The following is a 25,648-nucleotide window of genomic DNA, read 5'->3' on the forward strand; positions in this document are numbered from 1 at the left end:
AAAATATAGAACTGGAGACTGTAAGTCAGTTTATAGACCCGCGGTCACTTGAATGAAGAGGACAGCGGGTGCTCTTGAGAAACAAGCCATAACATCAAAAGGCCTTCTAAGCTTTCTTTCACAGAAGAACTTGCTGCAATTAACCAGTGTAGCTGTGTACTAAAGAAAGAGGAATATCTAGACTTTTCAGGATTAATTGACATAGGCTACATGTATTAGTAGTTCTACATGTAGAACTACATGTATTAGTTCTCTATTGCCACTATAACAAATTACAAAAGTTTACAGTTCTATAAGCCAGGAGTCTAAAATGAACCTTACCAGGCTAAAAGCAAGGTATTGGTTAGACTACATTCTTTTCCGGGACCTTAGGGGATAATCTATTTCCTTGCTTTGTTCAGCTTTTAGAAGATGCTTGCATTTCTTGGTTCCTGGCCTGTTTCCATCTTCAAAGCCAGCAACGACTAGTAGAGTGTTCCTTATATCACATCACTCTGACACAATCATCTACCTTCCCTTTCCAGTTATAAACACTTTTTGATTACATTAAGCACACTGGGATAATGCAGAATAAGTTTCCCATTTCAAGTCATTTATTAGCAACTTTCATTCCATCTGAAACATTAATTCCTTAACGTATTCACAAGTTTTGGAGAGTAGAACATAGGCACTTTGAGAAGCAGGCATTATTCTGTCTACCACAGTCTCTAACCACGTGTGGCCACATAGGATTTTTTGGTGATTAAGCAGTGAAAGTGGAAATGTATGACAGTCATAAATGCAGTCTGGTCGGAGATGTTCTCAGAGAGATCTTAGCAGCTGGCAATATTATCACATTGGTTCTCTAACCCATCAAGTAAAGTTTACTTAGAAAGAAAAGACACTTGAAAGCTTCTGAAACTATACTTCTATACCAGTGTAATGAAGCAAAAGCAATGCCTCATTTCTAGAAAAACTGCAAAGATTTGGGTCGCCATCGAAAACTTGAAATAGGCATAGGTGAAAATGCCTATTATGTCCCTCATTAAACTTGCCTCCCTGACCTATTAAAGGAAAGAAGGGCCTTGCAGGCACTGTTCCAAATTCAGTCTCTTTACTGAAGCAAATTAATACATTTTTAGCTCAATTAAATGCACACATATACACATATATCTTAATTACATTTATATACATTACAATCAGCACAAATTACAGTAGCATATAAAAGGTACACATATTTTTTCTCTCCCTTTCTTCTTTTTTGTCAGTGGCAGCAAATGTTATCATTTTGTCCAGATAGATATTAAAACAGGATAATGAGGATGGGACTTCATATATTTTTGTTTTCCTATGGTTGCCATTCATTTAAACTATAATTCTTAAATCTAAAGCAGAAAACTTCCTGACAATTGTCAGTTTGCCAAATATACTAGGTAGATTTATCTCTCTATGCCAACTAAAAGATGAAGACTGACCTTACTCATTTGCTTTTCTTTCACCACTGGTTCCAGGAGATTCTTAGGGGTGGAGAGAATTTTCACTTTTAGTTACATGTTTTAACTCTCCTCCATATAAGCTTTTGAATCTTAATGATTTCATAGGTAGCAGAAACTAATCAATTGACTTTCCAGTTTGGGCTACTGAGATGAACAGTTCATAATTAGTGTGAGTACTTTACTTGGAACTTGTATTAAAACAATCTCCGCAATGAAACTAGAATCTAGGAACTAGTTTCATGGCTTGCTTAAGCGTTTCTAATTTTGTATTCATAAAAATGGAAATAATCATAAAATTATAGGGAAATCTATAGCTTGATACAAACTGTTTAATCACAGCGTTAGCCATCATCAATACAACTTTTATGGTTTCATTTAAGCAAAGACTTGATGGCAAAGAGAAGGCAGATTGTTATAATAATATGTAATATATTTCTGGTGCTAAAACAAAGTAATGGGAATGATTAAGTTTCTTGTTTCACGAACATCAGCTGCTAGAGAACGTTTACCAAAAATGTTTTCCTTTGAATCCTGAAGTTTTAGAACAAATAGACCCCCAGGATGGCAGAATAAGATTGTTACAGGGATGTAGTCTTCAGAGATTTCTTTGTAAAACTTGAATGTCTAAGATTAATATTCTGGTATTTCTCACTTTACATGTTTTTCTTTTCCCATAAGCTTCCTTACAGATGCTAGTATAATTGAAATGTAACCTTTAAAAAAAGTTTAATTTCATAGAGCCCTAATCATGAGAATCATGATGTAACTCACAGTAATTACAAACAGCTGGAAGTGGACTGCAGTCTATTATTACAGCACCCTCCCACCTTGAAGCAACCATTTCTATTGCATCAAGAAGTCTAAGTTTGCAAAGGCAAGCTTAAACTTTGCAAACTGATTTTGATAGCATTAAGGATTGCAATCACATTTCTTTAAATAAAGTATATGAAACTAGTAACATAGTAACTTTTATATTGTTCACTATACTTTCCTCAGGCATGAAATCAACTTTTGGTAATATAAGTTGTATATAGCCTAGAAGCACATATGCTGTCAAAGAGGATTAAGATAGATGAGAATTCATCCTGCCTCCTAAGATCCACCTTCATCACTCGTCGTTGCCAGAAGGATAAAATGTAAAGTTATTACCCAAGACTATTCCAAGTTTTATATTGTTTGTTGAAACTTTCCCCTCACGCCCATTGCCACTATTGCGCTCCAAGCACTAGACTGGGTAACTGCAGTTTTCAACCTGCCATGAACAAACTGTAAAGGACTTGTAGTCTTCAACTGAATGTGGGACACAGAAAACTTCAAGGAGCAATTTGTGTTTTAACACAAGTTAAAACAAGAATTGAAGGCAAGTTTGAAAGAGTGAGAATATTCAAATATATATATATGTATATATATATGTGTGTGTGTATATATATACATATATATATATATAGCCACAGATGAGGTTGGAAACTTTGCTTGGCAATATATGGAGAATATATTTATGCACTAGTCCTAAGTATATATGCACTTCGCATCTTTTGTTTCATTGACACCAATAGTCTGAGACTCTCCTTTCCCCTCCATTTCCTGTCACTACCAGATAACAGTCAAATAGAACCTTCCTCACTATACAAAAACAAAACTTTAACCTGAGATAATAGTCCAGTTTCCCCCAAGGAATTCTTTGTCCAGGTTAAGAACTGAGAAATACACTTCTCAGTTGGGATTTGGATAAGTCATTTAACCTCCTAAGCCTCACGTCCCTCATTTGAGTAGATAATAGTTACCTAAGAATTAAAACAATGTGTACCATCTGCCTAGCACAGTGGCGGATATATAATGAGCATTCCATCCATGGTAACTATTCTTATCACCTGTACACACAGTTTTATGGAAACGATGGTATTGAGGCATGTCTTTAGTGATGCTGTACCTAATTATCACTCCCTGCCCGCATGTGCTGCTCTCCAGTGTTCTATCCTAAATGAATAAACTAAACTTTGAAGTTATCTCACAAAAGAAAATATTAATCCTGTAACTAAAGGATTAATCCTGTAACTAAATAGTATCACACATACTCCATCTATTCCAGAAATTTTTATTCAGGTGTTAAGATAATCCAAAGATTTGCTGTTTTTCCTCTGAGGACATTATACTCCACAGAGGTTTGGTTATTTTGGCCTGTGAGAACATATTTCTGGACAGTATGAATTGTTTGTTCTGGTAACATGTATTAGGAAAGGGCCAAAGTCTAGACCCAGTATTAGCACTGAGTTTAGAAAGAGAGAAGGAATGAGTTCAAAGCAGAGAGACCCAGGGACAGGAAAATATTATTGACCATTCTCTTTGGTTGGCACTCATGCGGGAACTCCTATATTCAAAAATTCCCCATTCAGTGCTTCAGAAAAAGCAGCTTTGAGAAGAGGGAGTGCCTGTAAGTTAAAATGCACCAATAATAGGAAATTTGGAGGGAGAAGTATGGAAGAGTAAATGCCCTAGGAAAACAATTTTTTTTTGGTTCAGTTTTCATCAACAACATAGAACTCCAGGACTTTTGAGGATTCCTGATGTTACACGTGGTCACCTGAACAAGGTAGAACCTGTTGCAGTGAAAGCACAGGCAATGCCATCTCAAAGAAGTGATAGGAAAACAGTGGAGAAGGGGACAGAATTCTCACTGCTGCAGCAGGTGCCCCTCCACTCATTTCCCCTAAATGGGGCAATAACAGCTACTTCCTCTAAACATCATGTTGGCCGGGTGCTGTGGCTCACACCTGTAATCCCAGCACTTTGGGAAGCCCAGGCGGGCGGATCACCAGGTCAGGAGATCGAGACCATCCTGGCTAACACAGTGAAACTCCGTCTCTACTAAAAATACAAAAAAAATTAGCCGGGCATGGTGGCGGGGGCCTGTATTCCCAGCTACTCGGGAGGCTGAGGCAGGAGAATGGCGTGAACATGGGAGGCGGAGCCTGCAGTGAGCCGAGATCGCGCCAATGCATTCCAGCCTGGGCGATAGAGCTAGACTCTGTAACAACAACAACAACAACAAATCATGTCAACCTTTGGTGTCTCTGGAGGTTTATTGTAGTTTCTGTTGCAGGTTTTAATTCCCAGAATCCACATATTTCTTTCACTTTTATAGTTTCCCTAGTGATGATTTTGACGGAAGGAGCCAACGACTCATGCTAGTTTTCCCTCTTGGTAGCACACTGCTAAATATACATCTGACAAATGTGTACAATTCGTAAAGATATTTGTAGTTGATTATCTGCAGCTTGAAAAGCTCAACTACAAATAATTTTGTATATGTATATTTATATATAAATGTAAAACATTGACTTTTTTCTTGAAGTACTGGATTTTATTTTTGACTTTTTAATTGACACTTCTGAATTTGTCAACGTGGCAAATTAAGCTATCACAGTTTCTGTCTCCTCCCAACAAAACTCGGACATTCTGGAAAACAACATCAGAAATAGAAGTTGAGCTGAGTAACAAGGAAAAGGAAAGGACAATGGAAGGAAGGCAGGAAGGTTGGTTCCCCCATGAGTAAATAGAGAAAGAGTCTAGAGCAAGAGAGAGAGATTTACTAAATAATGTCATTACAGTCTTAGAAACATCAGACTCTGATCTTGACTCAATGGTCTGCCTGCGAAGGGATTTGAATATTCCTTGGAGGCTAAAGTTAAGGACTTGGGTCTTATAAAGTTAAGAACTATAGCTGAGATCCCTACATCTTACAGGGTCCATGAAATATCTGATTGCTCTGCAAAAAGGGAAAAATTAAAATATTCCAGAATAGTTAGATAATTTTAATCAACTCTCCCACTGAAGGCAACTTCGCAAGCTGGACACATTAAGAACAAAATTTTTTAGGTTTACTAGAGAAGAATAAGATAATAAATTAGAGGCCTGAATGAGACTCGATTGTCTGGAATCCAGAGAAGTAAAGTGAGCCCTACTCTCAGACTCCTTTTGCAATAAGGTCGTTTTCCTTTCCAGAAGATGAGGTTAGGCCAAGCTGCAGATTTTGAAGCCTTAGAGGATTAAAGGAACAAAAATCTTTGTCTTGCTCCCTAGGGTCCAACAAGGAGGGATCTACTAAGTCACCCCACCATTTTGGATGGATACTGAAAACGTTATACCCCCAGGAGTAAGGTTAACTGAAGCTAAACTCTTCCTATGTAACCAGTCTCGAAGTCATCTGGATGGACCAGAAAATCTTGAAATTTAAAATTAGGGCTGGTTGCAGTGGGTCATCCCTGTAATCCCAGCATTTTGGAAGGCCGAGGCAGGTCTATCACCTGAGGTCAGCAGTTCAAGACCAGCCTGGCCAACATGGTGAAAACCCGTCTCTACTGAAAATACAAGTTAGCTGGGCATGGTGGCGGGTGCCTGTAATCCCAGCTACTTGGGAGGCTGATGCAGGAGAATCACTTGAACCCAGGAGATGGAGGTTGCAGTGAGCTGAGATTGTGCCATTGCACTCCAGCTGGGCGACAAGAGCAAAACTTCGTCTCAAAAAATACATAAATAAATAAATAAATAAATAAATAAATAAATAAAAATTGAATTAGATTAAGGAGTAACTGAATTGCTAGTGTCCCCATGTGTCAAGCATAACCTCTGAAGGAAGAGAATAATATCCCATCATTAAATAATTACAGTGAGTAATTTTTCAAATAAGCAGAAGGATGGAGGTGAAAAGACATAGAGACGCAGGAATATAGACACTGGAGTTACTTACAATTAGAACATAAAACAGCTATGCTTTTTAAATTTTGAAGTAAAAATGAATGCCAGGCTTGAAAATTTAAGCAGGGGATTTAAAATTATACAAAGTGATTGAATAGCTTAGAAAAAAAGAATCAAATAGAATTTCTAGAATTAATAAATATTACTATCAATAGATTGAAACAATCAAGAAAACACAGCAAATTTAGGGGGGAAATGAAGAAATTAACTACAAAGACGAACAGAGACAAAAAAATTAGAAAATACAGGAGAGAAACATACAGGATAAAGGGAGAAGTTATGGGAAGGATAATCTTGGAATCCTGGAAGAATAATAAAATGTGGTAATGAAATATTTTATGAGATTATGGGTGAAAAGTATTGTTTCTCAAGTAAGTAAATTAAATCTACATCTATCATATCACAGTAAAAGTACAGAAAAAAAGGCAAAGACAAAAATGTTAAAAAGCAATTAAAATATTTTAGTCTTTTCAGGCTGCTGTAACAAAATTCAATAAACTGGATAGATTATGAACAACAAAAAAGTATTTCTCATGGTTCTTGAGTTTGGGAAGTCCCAGATTAAAGCACAGGCAATTTCAGTGTCTGATGAGGGCCCATTTCCGGACTCGTAGATATTGACTTCTTACTATAACCTAACATTATGGAAGAGGCAAACAGGCTCTCTTGGGCCTCTTTTGTACGGACACTAATTCCATTTATAAGGATTATTCATGACCCAATAACCTCCCAAAGGCCGTACCTCTTAATACCATCACATTAGAGATTAGACTTCAGCATGAGAATTTTAAATAGGTGGAAACATTCAGACTATAGCATTAAGAAAAAAGATTAGTTTCAAAAAAGAGCAGTTACATTTCTAGCTGAAGTATCAAGAGCAAGGATGGAAGCTAAAGGTAATAAAATGATATCTTCAAAGAGCTGAAAGAAAATAATTGCAACCTGAACTATATCTGGAGAAGATACTTTTCAAGGATGAGGGTAAAATGAAGACATTTTGAAATTTTTTAAAAATTGGCAAATTTACCGTTACAGCCCCAAACGTCACAAAGTATCAAAGGCAGTTATTCAGGCAGAAAAACACAAAGAGAGAGAATAGAATACAATCATGTTTGGAATGGTTTAATGGAAGTTAATGTGTTCTAAAGTCTTTATGTTATCTGGGAGGAGGGTAAAATAATTGACTAGCTTAAGTCAGAAAAGTGTGTGGTAATATCTTAACAACTAAAGAGAATTAGATTGTTTAACTTCAAAATAACATAGCCAGCGAAAAAATACAATAATTTCAAAACAGAAGAAGACTAGAAATAAGAAACAGAACAGGCAGAACAAAGAGAAACATATTGTAAAGCCAAACTATAAAGTCTAGTATAACAAATTATATTTAATATAAGAAATTGATGTTCTAGTATTTTTATTGTCAGATTGCATTAAATTTTATAACATGTTTATAGAGGAAATATTTAAATATTAATAATATAAACATAAATGATATAGATATTTAAATTAAATGCTAGGAAAACTTTTTTTTGTACAGAAAGTAACAAACAGAAATTTGAAATAGATATATTAATATTGGTAAAAGTCAACATTAAGGCAAAAACGTTAGAAATGAAGAGGGTCACTTCATAATAATAGTTTAATTCACCAAGACTAAACATTTCAATTTTTTAATATCTAATAATTGGTCTTGAATATTAAAAAAGAAAATATTAACAGAGATAAAATGATAATTGGAAAAATTGATAATTAGAGTAGAAGCTCTTAATATTCCTCTGTAGTAAATCACAAAGGAACTGGGGAAAAACTGAATATTTGAAGATGATAATGGAACAATTGCAGAATATAGCTGCCTTGCAAGCACACATAAAACCATTTTCTAAAATTGACTATATACTGGGCTATGAAGTCAATTCTAAAAGAATTTCAAAGTGTTAAAATACACTGTTTATTTTCTTACCATAATGAATTTATGCTGGCAATTAGTAACCAAAAAAAAACTAGACAATTCCTAAATGCTTGAAGATTATGGAAAATGAAAACACTACATACCAAAAGTAGTACATAAAACTCGTAACTGTACCTATATATTTAGAAAGGCCGAGAAATAGTGAAAGCATCCGTCTCATAAAATTAGAAAAAAGAAGATAGAAAACCAACAGAAAAGTAATAATATTAATAGCTATTAATAATATTATTGAGAAAATAGTAAAATTAAAAACAAATATATCTTAAGTCCTCAAAGCCAAAGTAACTCATTGGAAAAACAAAGAAAAAAGCCAAATGTAAAATTGACAAACTCCTGCTGAGGCTGACAGACAAGAAAATGAGTGAACATTCAAGCATCCAGTACCGGGCTTGGAAAAGCCATCAGTATAGATCCTTTAGTCATTAAAAAGCTAATAAGGAAATTATAATCAACATTATAACTAAATTTATTTTGAAGTGCATACATATTAAGCACATTCCTAGAAAATTATAACTTACCAAAACGAACAAAACAGATATCGGAAACCTGAAATGTTATTTACTGAAGACAATGGATCTGTAATTTTAAACCTTCTATGAAGAATATGTCTCTGATATATTTAACTAAACATTTGAGAAAAATAAATAGAAAGCAAATCATTTCATGCGTTTTATGAACCTTGAATAAAAATAAAATAGGGATGAGAAAAGTTAAAAAAAAAAGTAAAGGCCAACTTTAATCCCAATGCAAAAATTCTAAACAAAATATTTGCAAATTTAAAATTATAATATATAATAATAATAATATAAAAAATGATAATACATGACAGCCAAGTTCAGGTCTATTTCAGGAATATGAGGTTGCTTCAATATTGCATTTTCCTTCATTAACAAATTTTAAAAAATGGATGTGATTATCTCAATACATGCAGAAATATTCTATGAAATCCAAATCTTAGCAAACTAGAATAAAAGAAAGTTTTCTTAATCTGGTATATGTCCATAAAAATAAAACTCTATAGAAAATATACTATGATTTTAAAAATTACTGTTTCTTTTGAGATCAGGAAAACTGTAATCTTTATTGCCACTTCTATTTAACTTAGTTTTTAAGTTCCTAAGCAGTAAAAATAAATAAATAGAGAGAAAAACATAAATAAAGTTACTGAGCTAGAAAAAGGAGAAAAAGTGAATTTCACTATTCACAAATAAAATGATTGTATTGAAAATATTAAAAAAAATTCAGATAAACCATTAGTATTATTAAGAAGATTTAGGGAATTTACAGGTCATATTGAAATAGAATATAAAACTCAATTTTATTTCTATATAGCAGCAAGAAGTAGTTATGAAAATACTTTTAAAGATTCAAATTATCTAACATGTCAAGTATCTTTAAACATATGTAGCATAAGATGTATAAGACCTCTACTGAAAAACTGTTAAACTTTATTGATAGAAATTTTAAAAAACACCCTGAAAGAGTGGCATATACTATGTCCATGTATTGGTAGATTTAATTTTTTAAAGATGTCCATTTCCAATCTAAGTTCTGAAGATTCATTTATTCTCAATGATCCCAACAGAATTTCTGTGTGTGTATGTGTGTGTGTGTGTGAGAGAGAGAGAGAGAGAGAGAGAGAAAGAAACTTCTAAACAAGTTACAGAAAACACTTATCTACAAGCATGGGGGAAGGGTAAATTTCTCTGCATTATAATTTAGAATGTCAGTTCTTCAAATAAGTAATTGAGGTAATGTAATATCAAACCATAGGGTACACATGTATATATGCACATTTTTAATTTTAAAAGCTACTTGTTTATTTTTCACTGACAAAAATATATCATTTCTATGGTATGATGTGATGTTTTGATATATGTACACAATGTGGAACAATTAAATAAAAGTAATTAACATATTCATCACCTTATGTACTTATCTTTTTGTGGTGACAACATTTAAAATCTATTTTGTTAGATATTTTCAAATACATAATATATTAGTCTTAACTGTGTGGCTTGTGATATGATTTGGCTCTGTGTCCCCAACTAAATATTATCTTGTAGCTCTCATAATTCCCATGTGTTGTGGCAGGGACCAGGTGGGAGATGACTGAATCATGTAGGCAGGGGCGGGGGGTTGTCTTTCCCATGCTGTTCTCGTGATAGTGAATGGTTCTCACGAGATCTGATGGTTTTAAAAATGGGAGTTTTTTTGCACAAACCCTCTCTTTGCCTGCTGCCATCCATATAAGATGTGACTTGCTGCTCCTTGCCTTCTGCCATGATTGTGAGGTTTCCCCAGCCACGTGGAACTTTTAAGTCCAATTAAGCCTCTTTCCTTTGTAAATTGTCCAGTCTTGTCCTTATCAGCAGCAGGAAAACGGACTAATACAGTCTCCAATATACAATATATTATTATGAACTGCATGTTATTAACTGTATTATTATAAACTTATTCCTTCTAACTGAAAATTTGTTCCCTTGAACCAACAGCTCTCCATTCCACATCCTCAGTCCCTGGTAACTACCATTCTACTCTCTACTTTTATGAGTACAACATTTTTAGATTCCACATGTAAGTGAGAGCATACAGTATTTGTCTTTCTATGTCTGGCTTATTTCACTTGCATCATGTCCTCAGGTTCATTCATGTTGTCACAAATGACATGGCTTTTTCTTTTTTTAATGCCAAATAAGATTCCATTGAGTATACACATCAAATTTTCTTTATTCATCTATCCTTAGGTTGCATCTATATCTTGGTTATTACATAATGCTGTAATAGATATGGGAGTGCAGCTATCTCTTTGATATACTGACTTCATTTCCTTTGGATATATACCCAGAAGTGAGATTGCTGGATCATACAGTAGTTCTATTTTTAATTCTTTGAGGAACCTCCATACCATTTTTCATAATGATCATAGTAATTTATATTCCTGCCAAAGTGCACAAGAGTTCCCTTTTTTCTACATCCTCACCAACACTGATTATCTCTTGTCCTTTTGCCCATCCTAATAAGTGTAAGGTGATATCTCATGATTTTTATTTGTATTTCCCTGATGATTAGTGATGTTGAGCATTTTTTTCATATATCTATTGGCCATTTATATGCCTTCTTTTGAAAAATATCTATTCAGACTCTTTGCTCATTTATTTATTAGGTTATTTGTTTTCTTGCTATTAAGTTGTTTGAGTTTCTTAAATATTTTGAATAATAGCCGCTTGCACACAATGGAGAAAGGACAGGGTCTTCGATACATGGTATTGGGAATACTGGATATCCATATGAAAAGTATAAAATTGGATCTTTATCTCACCCCAAATACAAAAATCAACTCGAAATGAATAATAAACTTAAATCTAAGACCTGAAACTGTAGAAATTCTAGAAGAAAACATAGGAAGAAACCGTCTTAACATAAGCCTTCCAAAGAACTTATTAACATTATCCCCAAAACAAGAAAACAAAAGCATATATACACAAATGGGATTGCATTAGGCTGAAAAGTTGCACAGCAAAGGAAACAATCAACAGAGTGAAGAGACAACTGTTGGATGGAAGAAAATATTTGCAAAGCAAAACATAATTTTTGAAGGGCTTACATCCAGAATATATAAAGAACTTCTACAAATTAATTAGAAAAACACAACTGAAAACCTGCAACAAACCACATAAGCAAATTATCCAAACAGGGAAGAGTAGAAGATGAAAACAGAAAGTCTCCAAGACTTAGTTCTTTCCTTAAGATCCTTCTTTCTCCAGATCTTCCTGGTTGTAGGCTTTCTCGAATCTGGGTTTTTTCACTAACCTTCCAGTTTTATAAAGCACATAGTGTGGCAGAAGCAATTAGTACTTAGTATTTTGTGTGTTCTGCTTTCCTCAGCCTTTTCCATAGTTAGGTTCCAGCTATTCAACCTGTTCTGGCCAACACAGTTCACCACCAGTGTTCCTCTTCTTATTGCAGCATTCCTAACTATCATGTTCTACATGTTGTAGCCTAAGATCAAAAAAGGCTGCCTGATTTGTATCAAGCTTTACATAAGAAAAAAATAAGCCACTGAAAATTTGCAGTTTTATTTTTCCTTTGCTTAGCTAGAGTGGGTGTCTACCCTAATTTATATATTAGGAAAAAAGTACAATAATTTTGTTGGCTGTAAATATGAGTACATAATCTTTTATATAATCCATTCATGCTTCCTGCAAGGAGCAGTAGAGAGTTTTTAAATTTTAACATATTGAAAGAACTAAAAATACAGTCTATTTTAAAGAGCAAAACAAAATGTTAATTTTAAGTGAAAATATTTGTCAGAATATAGTTACTTTCACCGGCCAGTTCTACTACTTGCTGCTGTGCCAACTAATATGAAAATGCAAGTGTTATCTCCCTATTATGCACTTATAAGAAATGAAAACTCCATACCTAATTCCTAGATTACGGAAATAATAAGTCCTTTGATTTTAGACTGTGATGCAGCAGTCTTTGTCAGTTACATTGAACATTTCAAAAGATAAAGTGGAAATGTATGATCAAAGTGTGAACTCTGATTTTAAAAGTATTTGAGAATGCTGCTTTTTTATATGTTGAAGCAGATCTCACCTTCAAGCATAATATATTTTAAGAACTAGGGCTTTCATTGGGAAACTTAAGACCCAATATATTTTCTAACAGTGTTATTCCTCCTCAGATTCTCAAAAACGGCAAAACAACAACAACAAAAAAAGATTTTGGGGTGACAGTTATTATTAGATTGTAAAAAATACCTGACACTGAAGAATGATGATTTTAAAATTCATACATTTTACAAAATTTTAGCAAAAATGCTTAAAGAGCAAAAATCCCAATCTTGCTTCGCATCATTACAGACAGAGAAGAAGAAAAATATAAAAATCTTAGTGGTAATACTTCTCATAAAAACATCCAACCCATTATATTTATACATTGATAGGACTGACTAAATCTCTGAAATCTGATACTTGATGGCTTTGCTATCATGTTCTGTCATTTTAAAAAGGCAAAAACTCTTTAGACTGACTATTAAAACATTGAAACCACATCAACAGAGACATGAAATTGATTGTGTTATATTAGAATTCCAGATCTAGTGTTTATCAAAATTTTATATAGTTTCTCAAAATATAGTATCTTTGGGAGATCAGAACAGCAAACTTATCTACCAGATAACAACTGGAATTACTCCTTTTATAATCTGCAGTCAGGTAATCTCAACCTGCTTCCTGTTCTGTCTTAGTGTCTTAGATATAAAATGATTTAGTGAAGCAACTCTGCTCTTCCCCCATGTGTAACTAACGCCACTCTCTTATCTGTTGCATTCTATAAAAGACCCATCTCATATCAAGCAGACTTCCATACTTGTCCTAATTCTCCCTGAATTTTCCATTTTCTTTTCATTCCACATCCCTGGTTTTTTCTTTTTTGAAGTATGCTTTTCTGTTCAATGTTTTTCCTCCAGAAAATCCTGTGCTGTTCCCTCATCTCTTTTCTTTCTATACAATAAGACACCTCATTCACCGCTATGATTCCAATTAATATCTTAACATTCATGACTCTCCAAAACATAACCTCAGCCCAAGGAACTCCCGTGAACATCAGACGGTTACATACAGCCACCTACCTAAATCCTATTGTAAACATGTTCCTTACATACAACTTTTATCTTCTTCCATATCTGTGTCCCAGTAATTCCCACCTCATTCAAGGGCATTACAATACGCTAGTCCCACTTACCAACAGCAAGATTCACCTTGGATGTTACACTTATTTCTTCTTATTCCCTTATCATCAACTCCAATTAATCACCAAGTTCTGTCAGTACCACCCCCAAAATCTGTCAATCCGCCTATTTCTCTTATTGGCCTCTACCCTTTTCTAGAGTCACGTGGACTACTGAAAGCTCTCCCTCCCTCCGTTTGAGACTTCCTCTAATCTATTCTCCACAATGAACTAAAGGAACCTCTCTAAAACCCAAGGATGATCACATCTAGACTTCAATAACTATCCACAGTTCCTATAATCAAATTCAAGTATCATTGGACCATTTTTCAGCTATGTGTCTCATCAATCTCATTCCCTGTTCCTCTTAGGAGTCTATCAAAGCTAACTTCTTTTAGTGATTTAAGCACATTATCCTTATTACAGGTTTTTGCACATGCTGTTAATTTTATCATAAACTTTAACCCCCAACCCCTATCCTTTTAGCTTAACCCCCACCTTTCTTTCTGTTCTTGATTTAGTTCTCTCTCACTGGAAGGCATTTCCTAACCATTAAGCCTGGGTTAAGTAACTTTCATACATGTTCTCATAGCACCTTGTAATCTCCCTACATTGCATTTACCATGGGGTACCATAATTTGCAGTAACTGCATCTGCCTTTTCATTTCTAGATGTCCAGTGTTTCCCACAGATTCAGACACTTGTGATATTTAATTAGCAGATTAATGGGGTCAAAACTTATGTAAGAATTATCTGTGTAATAAAGAGCGATGTGAAACCACCTTACTTTTTTCTAAACCACTTTAAAAAAATGTGATTCTCAATTAAAATCTCCCTTACCTTCGATAAAGAAGCATTGATTCAATTTTTCCCCACTTTTTTATTCGAGGTGTTGAATAAAGGATAGGCATACAGATGTTAACAAAATTCTAAGAATGGCTAACAGCAGTATTGTGAAATTCTATACGCTTCTATTAACATTAATTGGAAACGTCGCTCTGCTGGATAAGCTATTATCTACCCCAGCCTTCATTATCTCATTTTGAATGCTTATCTTTACCCAATGGCTAGAGCCAAAATCTTCTCTATTGTTGTCTCCTTTAGAGGGTGATTTATTTGATAGCTCAGTTGCAAACCACAATTTCTTCTCAAATTATCCTATCCTTTTCATTAATCCCTTTCTATTATCTTGAGACTCCAAAAGACAAGTAAAATGATGAGGTGCTAAAGTCACTGTAACTTTTAGAAACATAGAGTGACATCATTAAATCTTTTGAAGATATTTTGAGAATATGTATCTTTCCAATTCACTCCAAATGATGCTTGATTGATGAAGTTTGGTGGTGAGAATCTGTCAATGAAGTCTCATGTAAATATACATGTAAATATTTAGGATATGTCACTTGAAACTTTCCAGAAGTCTCAAAGTTTATTTTCTAAGTTGTTTTCTGTCATTAGTACCATTGTATGAAATGAATCACAATTTGCTTTAGGACTCAAGGACAATTGTGTAAACACTCATATAATCAGAGCATACCAGGTCAGTTGGTTTTGGTTAAAAAGAGACAAAACATGCAATGATTAAGGAAGTCAAATATATAATACTTTAAGAATTTCAATAAATTTAGTAAAGTGCTTGAAATTAGATACTTTTCAGTGCATATAAGGAATTAGCAATTTACTTAGGCCTATACCTTTGTTCTTCTTTAATAGTTTCTATTCTGAAAGTTCATTTTTGCCTTCTGTATTATTCTTTCTTAATTCAATACATTAAGAGCATATTCTCAGCATCCATTCTCTGAACCCATTAATGTTTTCTAAAATGTTTTTGGCCTTTCCTAAAACTCAATAATGCATTAGCATTATCTTTTATTCACATAAGTATTTCCTAAATGTAATTTTTAGTATATTGCTGTATGCCCATGACCACACAGTTTAATTGTCTTGCTTCACAGCTTAATTGGCCTACTTCAATTTGGGAATTGAAATAATAGGCGGAAATTCCATAGTTCTCACCCTTGAAAACCCATGTGAAACTAATATACTAATATGATAAGAGGAAAACATAACAGGCTGTATTTTAAAGATCACTGAAAAGTTGATCTGTTTAGCTTATCAGATTTCATCCTCAGATGTTTATTGCCTATATTCAATATTGAATCTCTAGCCCATTGAGCTAGATATTATAAATCTAATTAAACATTGTAAATTAGTTTGGGATCTGACAAGAATCAAATTTCCCAAAGCTATCTACATATCAAAATCATCTGGGACACAATATATATTCCTGGTTCCAAATCCAAAACATTCTGAATTAATGCATAGGAGAGATGTTCAGTAATTCATATTTTTAAAATGTTTTCATAAAAATATATATTGCTGTTTTTGTTTTAGTAACTTTTATATGAGCAGTATTAAACTGTGCAAATTACTACATCTAAGTCTTTAATACACACACAATCAAAATATAAATGAATGCATAGGCAGGATAATTTACTGACCATAATAATTATCTCTGGGGAGAAAGGGAAGATGACAAGATTGGGATAGTAGATCTATTAATACTAATTGTAATATTGTCTTGCTTTTACAAGAAAACAGTTAAAGAAAAATGGCAAAATGTTAACATTTATCAGATTTTGATTGTGGGCATACAGGTTTCTATTATTTTCTTTCTTTTTACATGTTGGAAATACTTTATATTTTAAAAAATCTGTCTCCTGGTAATTCAGATGATATCCAGGTTTGAGAAATATTTTAATAACTACTGGGCAATGTAATTTATCATAAAAACTGGGACACTGTTGAGAATTAAAGAGAGTGCTATTAATAATTTGCCAGCATAAGTGGCAAATAGAATGTATGGTCACCCCAGGATCAAACTATTTTAAGTTCTACTTAATGCATGAACTCCTTAACAAGAAAATTCATCTTCTATCACTTCCCCTAATCTTCTTATTTATAAGTTATCACAGATAGAGGATATTGATCTAATTTGCTCAATTTATTATCCATTTTTTTCACGAAAGCACTCTAGGATATATATAATTTTCCTATATATGGAAATATATAATATTTCCATTACAATAAATAATGGAAATACAAAAGAATTTTGATACTAAGATCTCTCCCTAAGATGCAATAAAATGTAGTTAATCAATTAACAACATTTCTCAAACACACAATATTTCAAAGGATGGGATGATGTGAGGTTAAAAACAAAACAAAAATACAGTCTTTGACCTCATGAAATATTTATTTTAACTAATCCTTCAGGTAAAATACATAAAACCAAGAAATGCAGATTGTAAAACTGCGTAACAATAGAATAAAAAATAATTACTATTTAAAGACCAAATACTAATAGATAGTAAAGTTAAACATAGTGAATAATGTAACCATCACTAGTTGCCAAGTCTGAGAGCTCAGTTTCTTTTTTCTTGGTGAATCTCTGCTATCTCCGCAGGTTCTGCCTGGACTCTTGCTTCTCCAGTTCATGGATTATCTCACCAGCCCATAGGAACGATTTCTGTTTTGCGCTATTTTATACAAGATATAAAGTTCAGTCTGCTGCAATTGGAAGATTTTATATAACTAATGTGGGAAAGACCCCCAAACATACTTAATGAAGAAAAGTAATGTGTTCATTCAAGGAAGTGAATAATCCAGATATAGCTTAATCTAGGGCTCAGATGATATGACCAGGGCACACTATGTTGTGTGCCTAGTTCTTTTTTTGTCCTGGCTTCACCCTCAAGCCATCTTCCCTCCTAGCCACTATGTTAGTGCCAGGAATCCACAGGCTATTATCCCGGTGATTAATGTCCAAAGGAAAAGTAATAGACTGTTTCCCAGGCCTTTCAAACAAAAATGTTGGGATTGCAATTAAAATTTTATCTATAGTTTCTCAGCCTTTTGGCTAAGATCAAGTGTAAAATTTTATCTGTGACTAGCCTGACTTGAGTCAAGTGCATTTCTCAGAATCAGCTACGGCTGAGAATAGAATGTGTAGATGTTTAGATTGGTTTACTCTAAATTCTTTATATTCCACTGACTCATGTCATAAAAAGTAGACAGGCTGTTAGTACAAGTAGGTATTTCTCAAAAGCCACAGCCCTATGAAAGGAAAATGAATACCAGATGGGTAAAGTGGAAAAAACAAAGAATGGAAGGACAGAGGAAGAAAGGGAGGGAAGAAGAAAGACAAAAGGAAAAGGAAGGGTGGGGAGGGAGGAAAGACAAAAAAGTAGTCCACTAAGACAGTGAGTTAAGAACCAGCTTTCAAAAGAAAACAAGAAAAATACCGGGTCTTTCTCTACAATGCTTGATAATTTTCATGTTGCAAATTCTCCCATCGTGACAATTTCTAAGATACCAATGAGAGGTCTCTGTATGAAGACTTGAGAAGAGATGGGCAGTAGTATACCACTGCGTACATATCTTTGCTTTTCAGGTTATTTAATATCTATTGTGTCTGAGTATACTTAGTTTACTCAGATATAAATGTATATACATATGTATATACATACTTAGATACAGTAGGCATCAATAGCTTCAAAAACAAAGATAATAGTACATTGTAGTAAAATAATTAGGTCATGATATGTTTTCAATATATATTAGCTATTATTAATACAATATATTTGCTTGTAAGCTTACATGTTAATTTTTATATGTAAGTTTATATGTTAATTTTTAATGATGGTTATATTTAGCAACTACCTCACAAAATCGCTGTAATTTTAGAAATTGTATACTTCCATGCTGTACAGCTTGGCTCTAGCACATGACTGATAAAACGTCTTTCTTAATGTCTTAAATAAAAATAAGTTACATACAGCTAACCATGTTTATGCAGTCAACTTTACTAAAGCTTTTGTGAAGCAAAAGAGATTTTTTATTAAAACAAAACAAAAACAAGTCAACCATTATAAATTGCTACACTTAGACATTCTGCATCCCTTACACTACTGCAGCTTTCACAATTTTTTACTACCCATTTCACCTCAGGAAGCACCTCACTTCTAACATTCTCAGAGATTCTCTTTTCTGGTTATATCTTCATAAATGTGCTTCAGCCACCTCTACCCAGTGTACTCTCAACAATTCTTCTTTTTTATTTAAAAAAAAACAACCCTTATAGCCAAACACAACTGCAAACCTATCATTATATTTGCAAGCCAAATGTGGTGGAGTTTATAAATCTATAGACTCTGGATCACCTGCTTAAACAATCAGGATTTAACACTGATTGCTCAGTCCTGCTACAGATCTAATTAGTTTCTTTGGGGAAAGGGTCTACATACCAACCTGCTTATTTAACACTTCAGGTGTTTCTAATGGACATAAAAGTGTAATACCATTAATAATAGGCTCAACAGAAATAATCAGGTATCTGTTTCAGAGATAATCCCTCCCCATGTGTGCAGAAAGTTTTTAAATATGTATTGTGTGCTGTAATACATTCTGCCGTGGGTCTAAATGACCACCAGAGTAGCCTATGTGTCCTTAAAGATTCAGTGTAAAAGATTACTCTTAGAAGCCCCTCTTAACCCTCACCTAGCCTCAAAATTTCCCTTGCCAAATTTTTTGGCCCCTCCATTTCAATTCAACTGTATCTTCCTTTCCTAGGTGTTAACCACCTCAGCCCATCACCTAAATAATTTATTGTGTTTCTACTTCCTACTACACTGAAATCTCCTTGAAATTCAAGACTGCCTCTTATGCATCTGTGAATCCTCTGTGTTTAGCATAATACCTGACAAATAGTATCTATTTCATAATCCTCATTTAATGATAAACCAAATGAAGAGAGAGTGAGGGGAGGACTGAAACAGAAAAGGAAGAGGGAGAAGTATTTTTAAAAAGTAGAAAAGTAGGGAAAACTGGGGAAAGAAAAGAGTAAAGTAAAAATGTTTGTTTTCAATTTTTATCTGGGTTTGAATTATTGTTTCATTCAGTAATATATTACTTTGCTGTCAAAAAATGTGAATCTCTACAAATACAAGACCCATTACTTTAGGTCGGGCATGGTGGCTCATGCCTGAAATCCTAGCACTTTGGGAGGCCAAGGCGGGTGGATCACCTGAGGTCGGGAGTTCGAGACCAGCCTGACCAACATGGAGAAACCTCATCTCTACTAAAAATACAAAATTAGCCGAACGCAGTGGCGTATGCCTGTAATCCCAGCTACTTGGGAGGCTGAGGCAAGAGAATCGCTTGAACCTAGGAGGCGGAGTTGCTGTGAGCCGAGATTGCACCATTGCACTCCAGCCTGGGCAACAAGAGAAAAATTCCATCTCAAAAAAAAAAAAAAAAAAAAAAAAAAAAAAAAAAAAAAAAAAGACCCATGACTTTTACTAAACTTAAGATTTCCATGATTCCAGGTGTCCATCTAAATTTCAGGCTTTAGTATTGTTTGTAACTTATAAATTTAACAACGCCTACTCAACAAAGCCATTTTTCACTTTTACATAATATTACAGAAAATATTTTATGTGGAAAATGCACAAAGATTACAAATCAGTTGCAATAAAGTGCCAGGGCATGGATATGAAGAATTGAATCCAGGCTGGCTGAGATTACACATAGCCTACATGGGTCAAATAATAGAACCCTGCTCCTACTCTTCTCTAGAGACACCCATTATTTCTTTAAAACAAAAAATGAAGCTATTTCCCTAGTTTTAAAAAGCCTACCCCTTGTTAGTTTGTGTTGCAGGTCTTATGCATTATCTCCCAGTAGTTTTAGAAACTCATGGGTCCCATACTAAAAAGATATCCATTACATGTGTGAGTTCTCTTAGACAATTTTAATCCCCATTTATACTTTAATCCCCATTTATAGAGTTTGCATTTATACTTACAATTGAATTGCCTCCAGGTAATTCCACTTTAGAAGGCACAGGCAAATTAATGTAAGACAGAGTCCAACTTAACATGTAAATGCTATATCTTGCACCAACACAACCGAAGGCCAAATGATATGAGAAAGTGCTACATAAACAAATGTTTCCTACTTATTCAAATAGAAAACTATGGTAGGAAAGTTGAAGCCATCAAGGGCAACCAGCAGATGAGTCATGCCAAAATCAAAGGAATTGCAATATAGCAATCAAAATCAGAGTCACAATGGGAATTGCAATTTAGTTTCAACAAAATAATTTTATCTGTCATATTAAATTCATGTTGATTTGAATTTTATTGGTTTTGCATATATGCTTATATTGCATGTGTAAATTATATTTTAGTTTTAACATAAGAATGAAAAGCACACAGAGTCAGAGTTTATCCCTTTTTTAGGTTAAATACATAACAGTATAATAAAAGTACACAATAAGACTGAACCATAGAATATATTTTTCTTGACAAAGAAATACTGTATAAGAACAGAGTACAGTGTTGACATATCACCTTGTTTATTCAGAAGGACAAATACCAAACTTTATCATGTTACATGTGATTTTGATGAGGCCTTATTGACTACAAAGTGCTCTCCTTTAGCTCTCCAATGTTCATTTATCTGCTTGGCTTCATTTGCCCCATTGCATTATAAATATTTCTTTATAGGAAGCACTTAATGGTTAAGAGGGTGACCAACCACTGTACGACTGTCTAGATTCAAATTTTATCTGTGCCACTCATTAACTGTGACACAAATTTGTCAGTTCACCAGTTCATGTTGTCTTAAAAGCACATAGAAGAACCACATTTCCTAGATTGCTTTATATTAAGTTGGAACCACATGACTGATTTAGCAAATGGATATGAAGGAAGTAGCGTTCGTCATTTCCAGGACTGTTCATAATCCCCATGATCAATCCCCTCACCCTCCCTAACCCTCCATGATGACCTTGAAAACTAGGTATTTCCAATGTCTTAGTTATAGTTTTGTAGCTACAACGTGGAAGCAACCTTGATCTCTGAGTGACCTCTTGAAGGAGGAATTCCCAAGCCATGTAAGACTATGACTTGAGCAAGAAAAGACACAATAGACCTTTATTCTATGTTCTTATGATTTCTTTGGTATAGACACATGACTTCACCTCTCCTGGTTAGTGGAATAACTACATTAACTTAGATAAGTTAATATCAGTGTTCAGTGCCAAAGTTTCCTCATCTGTGAAACTGGAGTAAAGTATCTTTCCCACAGAGATATATACGTTTTATAAGAGTGAGAACCAAATGAGTTGATTCAGACAGACCTCTAAGAACAATACCTGATACTTAGCAAGCATTATTATGAGTCTCCTCCCTGCCCTCTCTTCTCCTGTGGTTCACTGAAACTGGTGTCTTTGTCTCATTCACTTTTTTTTTTTTCTTTTTTTGAGACACAGTCTGGCTCTGCCGCCCAGGCTGGAGTGCAGTGGCACAATCTTGGCTCACTGCAACCTCTGCCCCCTGGGTTCAAGCGATTCTCCTGCCTCAGTCTCCTGAGTGGCTGGGATTACAGGCATCTGCCACCACGCCCCGTAATTTCTGCATTTTCAGTAGAGACAAGGCTTCACCATGTTGGCCAGGCTGGTCTTAAACTCCTGACTTCAAGTGATCTGCCCAGCTCGGCCTCTGAAAGTGCTGGGATTACAGGCAGGAGCCACCGCACCTGGCTACATTCACTTTTATTTCCAACATTTTTTATAGGTTTGGAACACAGTGGGTGCTGAATAAATGTTTACTTTATAAGTGAATCTAATACCTTCACACAATTGAAAGTCATACCAAGTTCATCTCTGGGCTGTGTTCAATTTACATTGATAATATGGCTTCATAACAATTATTAAGAATTCATTGTAGCAGACGTACAGGTAGCATTTGTTATAGTCTCTCTTCCTTTCTCTTTCTTTTTCTCCATTGCTCTCCTCTTGAGCATTTGAAAAACTGATCTGCATTTAGTAAAAGTCAATAAGTAGAGATGACTAAATTTAAATTTAATGCACATTTGTGTAGAATAGGTCTCCCTGTGTCACCTATAGTTTCATTCTCAAATTATAACATGAAAGAAATATAAAATTTAAATTTCATATATTCATAAGCTAAATAATTCTAATGAATTCCATTATTAATTAGTTAGTGTAGAGAAAGATGAGCCTCTGAGAATTAACCTTTTCTTTGCCTCATCCTCACAGGCTATTGCATGCTTAGTTGCACTAAAGCAAGAATGAGATTCATCCAGCACATCATTATGCATAGATGAATCCTCCTGTCAGCTAATGTGGGAACTACTCTTTGGCTTATTTACATATTAGCACTTATACCAGGTGCTTAGGGACAAAATTCAAAGTTACTCTATTAGCATCTCTATCAAATAACTTGATAAAGGAAAACACTACATTGTTGGATAAATACATTAATTCATGTATCTGTGGATTTCAAATATGCATACCACCATACCAGTTTCCAAGGTACTTTGAATTGAGAATATTAGATGAATGATTTGAGCCGTAAGGTGAGGGAGATATTCAAATTAACAGGATTGCAACATTTTGCTCCGGTGCTCAGCAAGGAATCACGAATACTGAAGCATGTTGTACAAGAAGGAACTGCCCAAGCAAGGAAGGGATAGAAAATCAAAACTGCAAGCTCTTAAACTGCTGAATATACCAATAAATTGACAAGCTTACTCAATTACATTCAAACAACCAGGAAGAGTACTTCTTGGAAGCATCTTTTAATAATCAATAACTCTATGTGCCTTGATAATAGAGGCAAGTGGACTGATGAATAAAAAAACTGAATAATTTCAACTTGTGATTATAATAAATAATCATAAAAGTACACAGCAAATATAACTCCCTATTCTACCATAAATCTTATAAAGGTAAACTAATATCAAAAAAATTAAACTAATTAGAAATGAAGAGTTGCTAAATTGTCAGATAATATTCAATTTTAATTGATCTCTTTAAGTTGTCTCTTCTTAAAATACACTTTCAGACCAATTCTATTTTATTATATTTATGTTTAGAGCAATTTTAGGTTCACAGAAAAATTGATTGAAAGGTACAAATATTTCCTATATACCACCTGCCCCCACAGATGTATAGCTGTCCCCATTAGTATCATCTCCCGCAAAAGTTATACATGTTATAATTCATGAATATATATTGATACATTATTATCACCCAAAGCTCATAGTTTATGTTCTCTGTTGGTTTGTACATTCTGTGTGTTTGAATAAATATACAATGACATATATTCATCAGAGTAGTATCACACAGTATTTACACTGCCCTAAAAATCCTCTGGACTCTGCCTATTTATCTCCTATCACTAGCCCCAACCCCTGGCAACAATGGATCCTTTTACTGGCTTCACAGTTTGGCCTTTTCTAGAATGTCATATGTAATTTGTATCATATAGTATAAAGCCCTTTCAGATTGCTTCTTTTGCTTGATAATATACATTTAAGTTTCCTCCATGCTTCTCCTTGCTTGATAGCTCATTTCCTTTTAGTTCTGGACAATATTCTGCTGACTACGTGTACCATCATTTATTTTTCTATTCACCTACTAAAGGACATATTGGTTGCTTACAAGTTTTGACAATTATGAGTACAGCTGCTGTAAACGTTCCTCTGCAGGTTTTTGTGTGGCTATAAAATTTCAGCTTCTTTGGGTAGATACCAAGGGTCACAATTACTGGAAAGTATGATAAGAGTATGTTGAGTTTTGGAAGAAACTACTAAACTGTTCCAAAGTGGCTGTACCATTTTTTCATTCCCACAAGCAATGAATGAGAGTTCCTGTGGGTCTACATGTTCTCCAACATTTTGTGTTGCAATGTTCTGGATTATGACCATTCTAACAGATGTATAGTGGTATCTTATTTTTGTTTTAATTTGCATTTACCTGACAACAAATTTTATGAACACCCTTTCATATGTTTATTTGTCATCTGTATATTTTCTTTGGTGGGGTGTCTGCCAAGATCTTTGACCTAGGTTTTGAACTGGTTGTTTGTTTTCTTGTTGTTAAGTTTTAAGAATTATTTGCATATTTTGGATAACATTATTTTGTCAGATATGCCTGCAAATATTTTCTCCCAATCTGCGGCATATCTTTACATTCTCCTGGCAATATCTTTTGCAAAACAGAAATTTGCAATTTGGATGAACTCCAGCTATCAATTCTTTATTTCATAAATTGTGCCTTTGGTGTTGTATCTAAAAAGTCATCACTATACACAAGGTTATATAGATTTTCTACTGTGTTATCTTCAAAGAGTTTTATAGTTTTACATATTACATTTATATCTGTGCTGCATTCTGAGTTAACTTTATGAAGGGTGTAAGGTCTCCGTCTTGATTATTGTATGCATGTGGATGTCCACTTGTTTCAGCACCATTTATTGAAAAGGCTGTTTTCTTCCATTGTATTACCTTTGCTCCTTCATCAAAGATCAGTTGACTATGTTTATGTGGGTCTATTTCTGAGCTCTCCATTCTGTTCACTAATGTACTTATCTATTCTTTTGTCAATATCAAATGATCTTGATTATTGTAGCTTTGTATTAAGTCTTGAAACTGAGTAGCGTTAGTCCTCCAATTTTGTTATTTCCTTTGATTTTGTGTTGGCTAATCTGGGCCTTTTGCTTCTCCATGTAATGACCCATTAGAATCAGTTTGCTGATATCCACAATATATGTTTCTGGGATTTTGATTGGGATTGCATTGAATCTACAGATCAAACTGGGAGATTTGACTTCTTAATATTATC

At 34.2% G+C, this 25,648-nt stretch overlaps 1 long non-coding RNA gene across 1 annotated transcript in view; it reads left to right on the top strand.

Moving 5' to 3' along the window:
• LOC107974308 (uncharacterized) overlaps positions 1-25,648 on the top strand; it is a 98,266-nt gene that overhangs the window by 60,632 nt on the left and 11,986 nt on the right. The gene's annotated exons all lie outside the window — the stretch shown is intronic.

Source organism: Pan troglodytes, chromosome 3 (assembly GCF_028858775.2).
Source record: "Pan troglodytes isolate AG18354 chromosome 3, NHGRI_mPanTro3-v2.0_pri, whole genome shotgun sequence".
NCBI lineage: Eukaryota > Metazoa > Chordata > Mammalia > Primates > Hominidae > Pan > Pan troglodytes.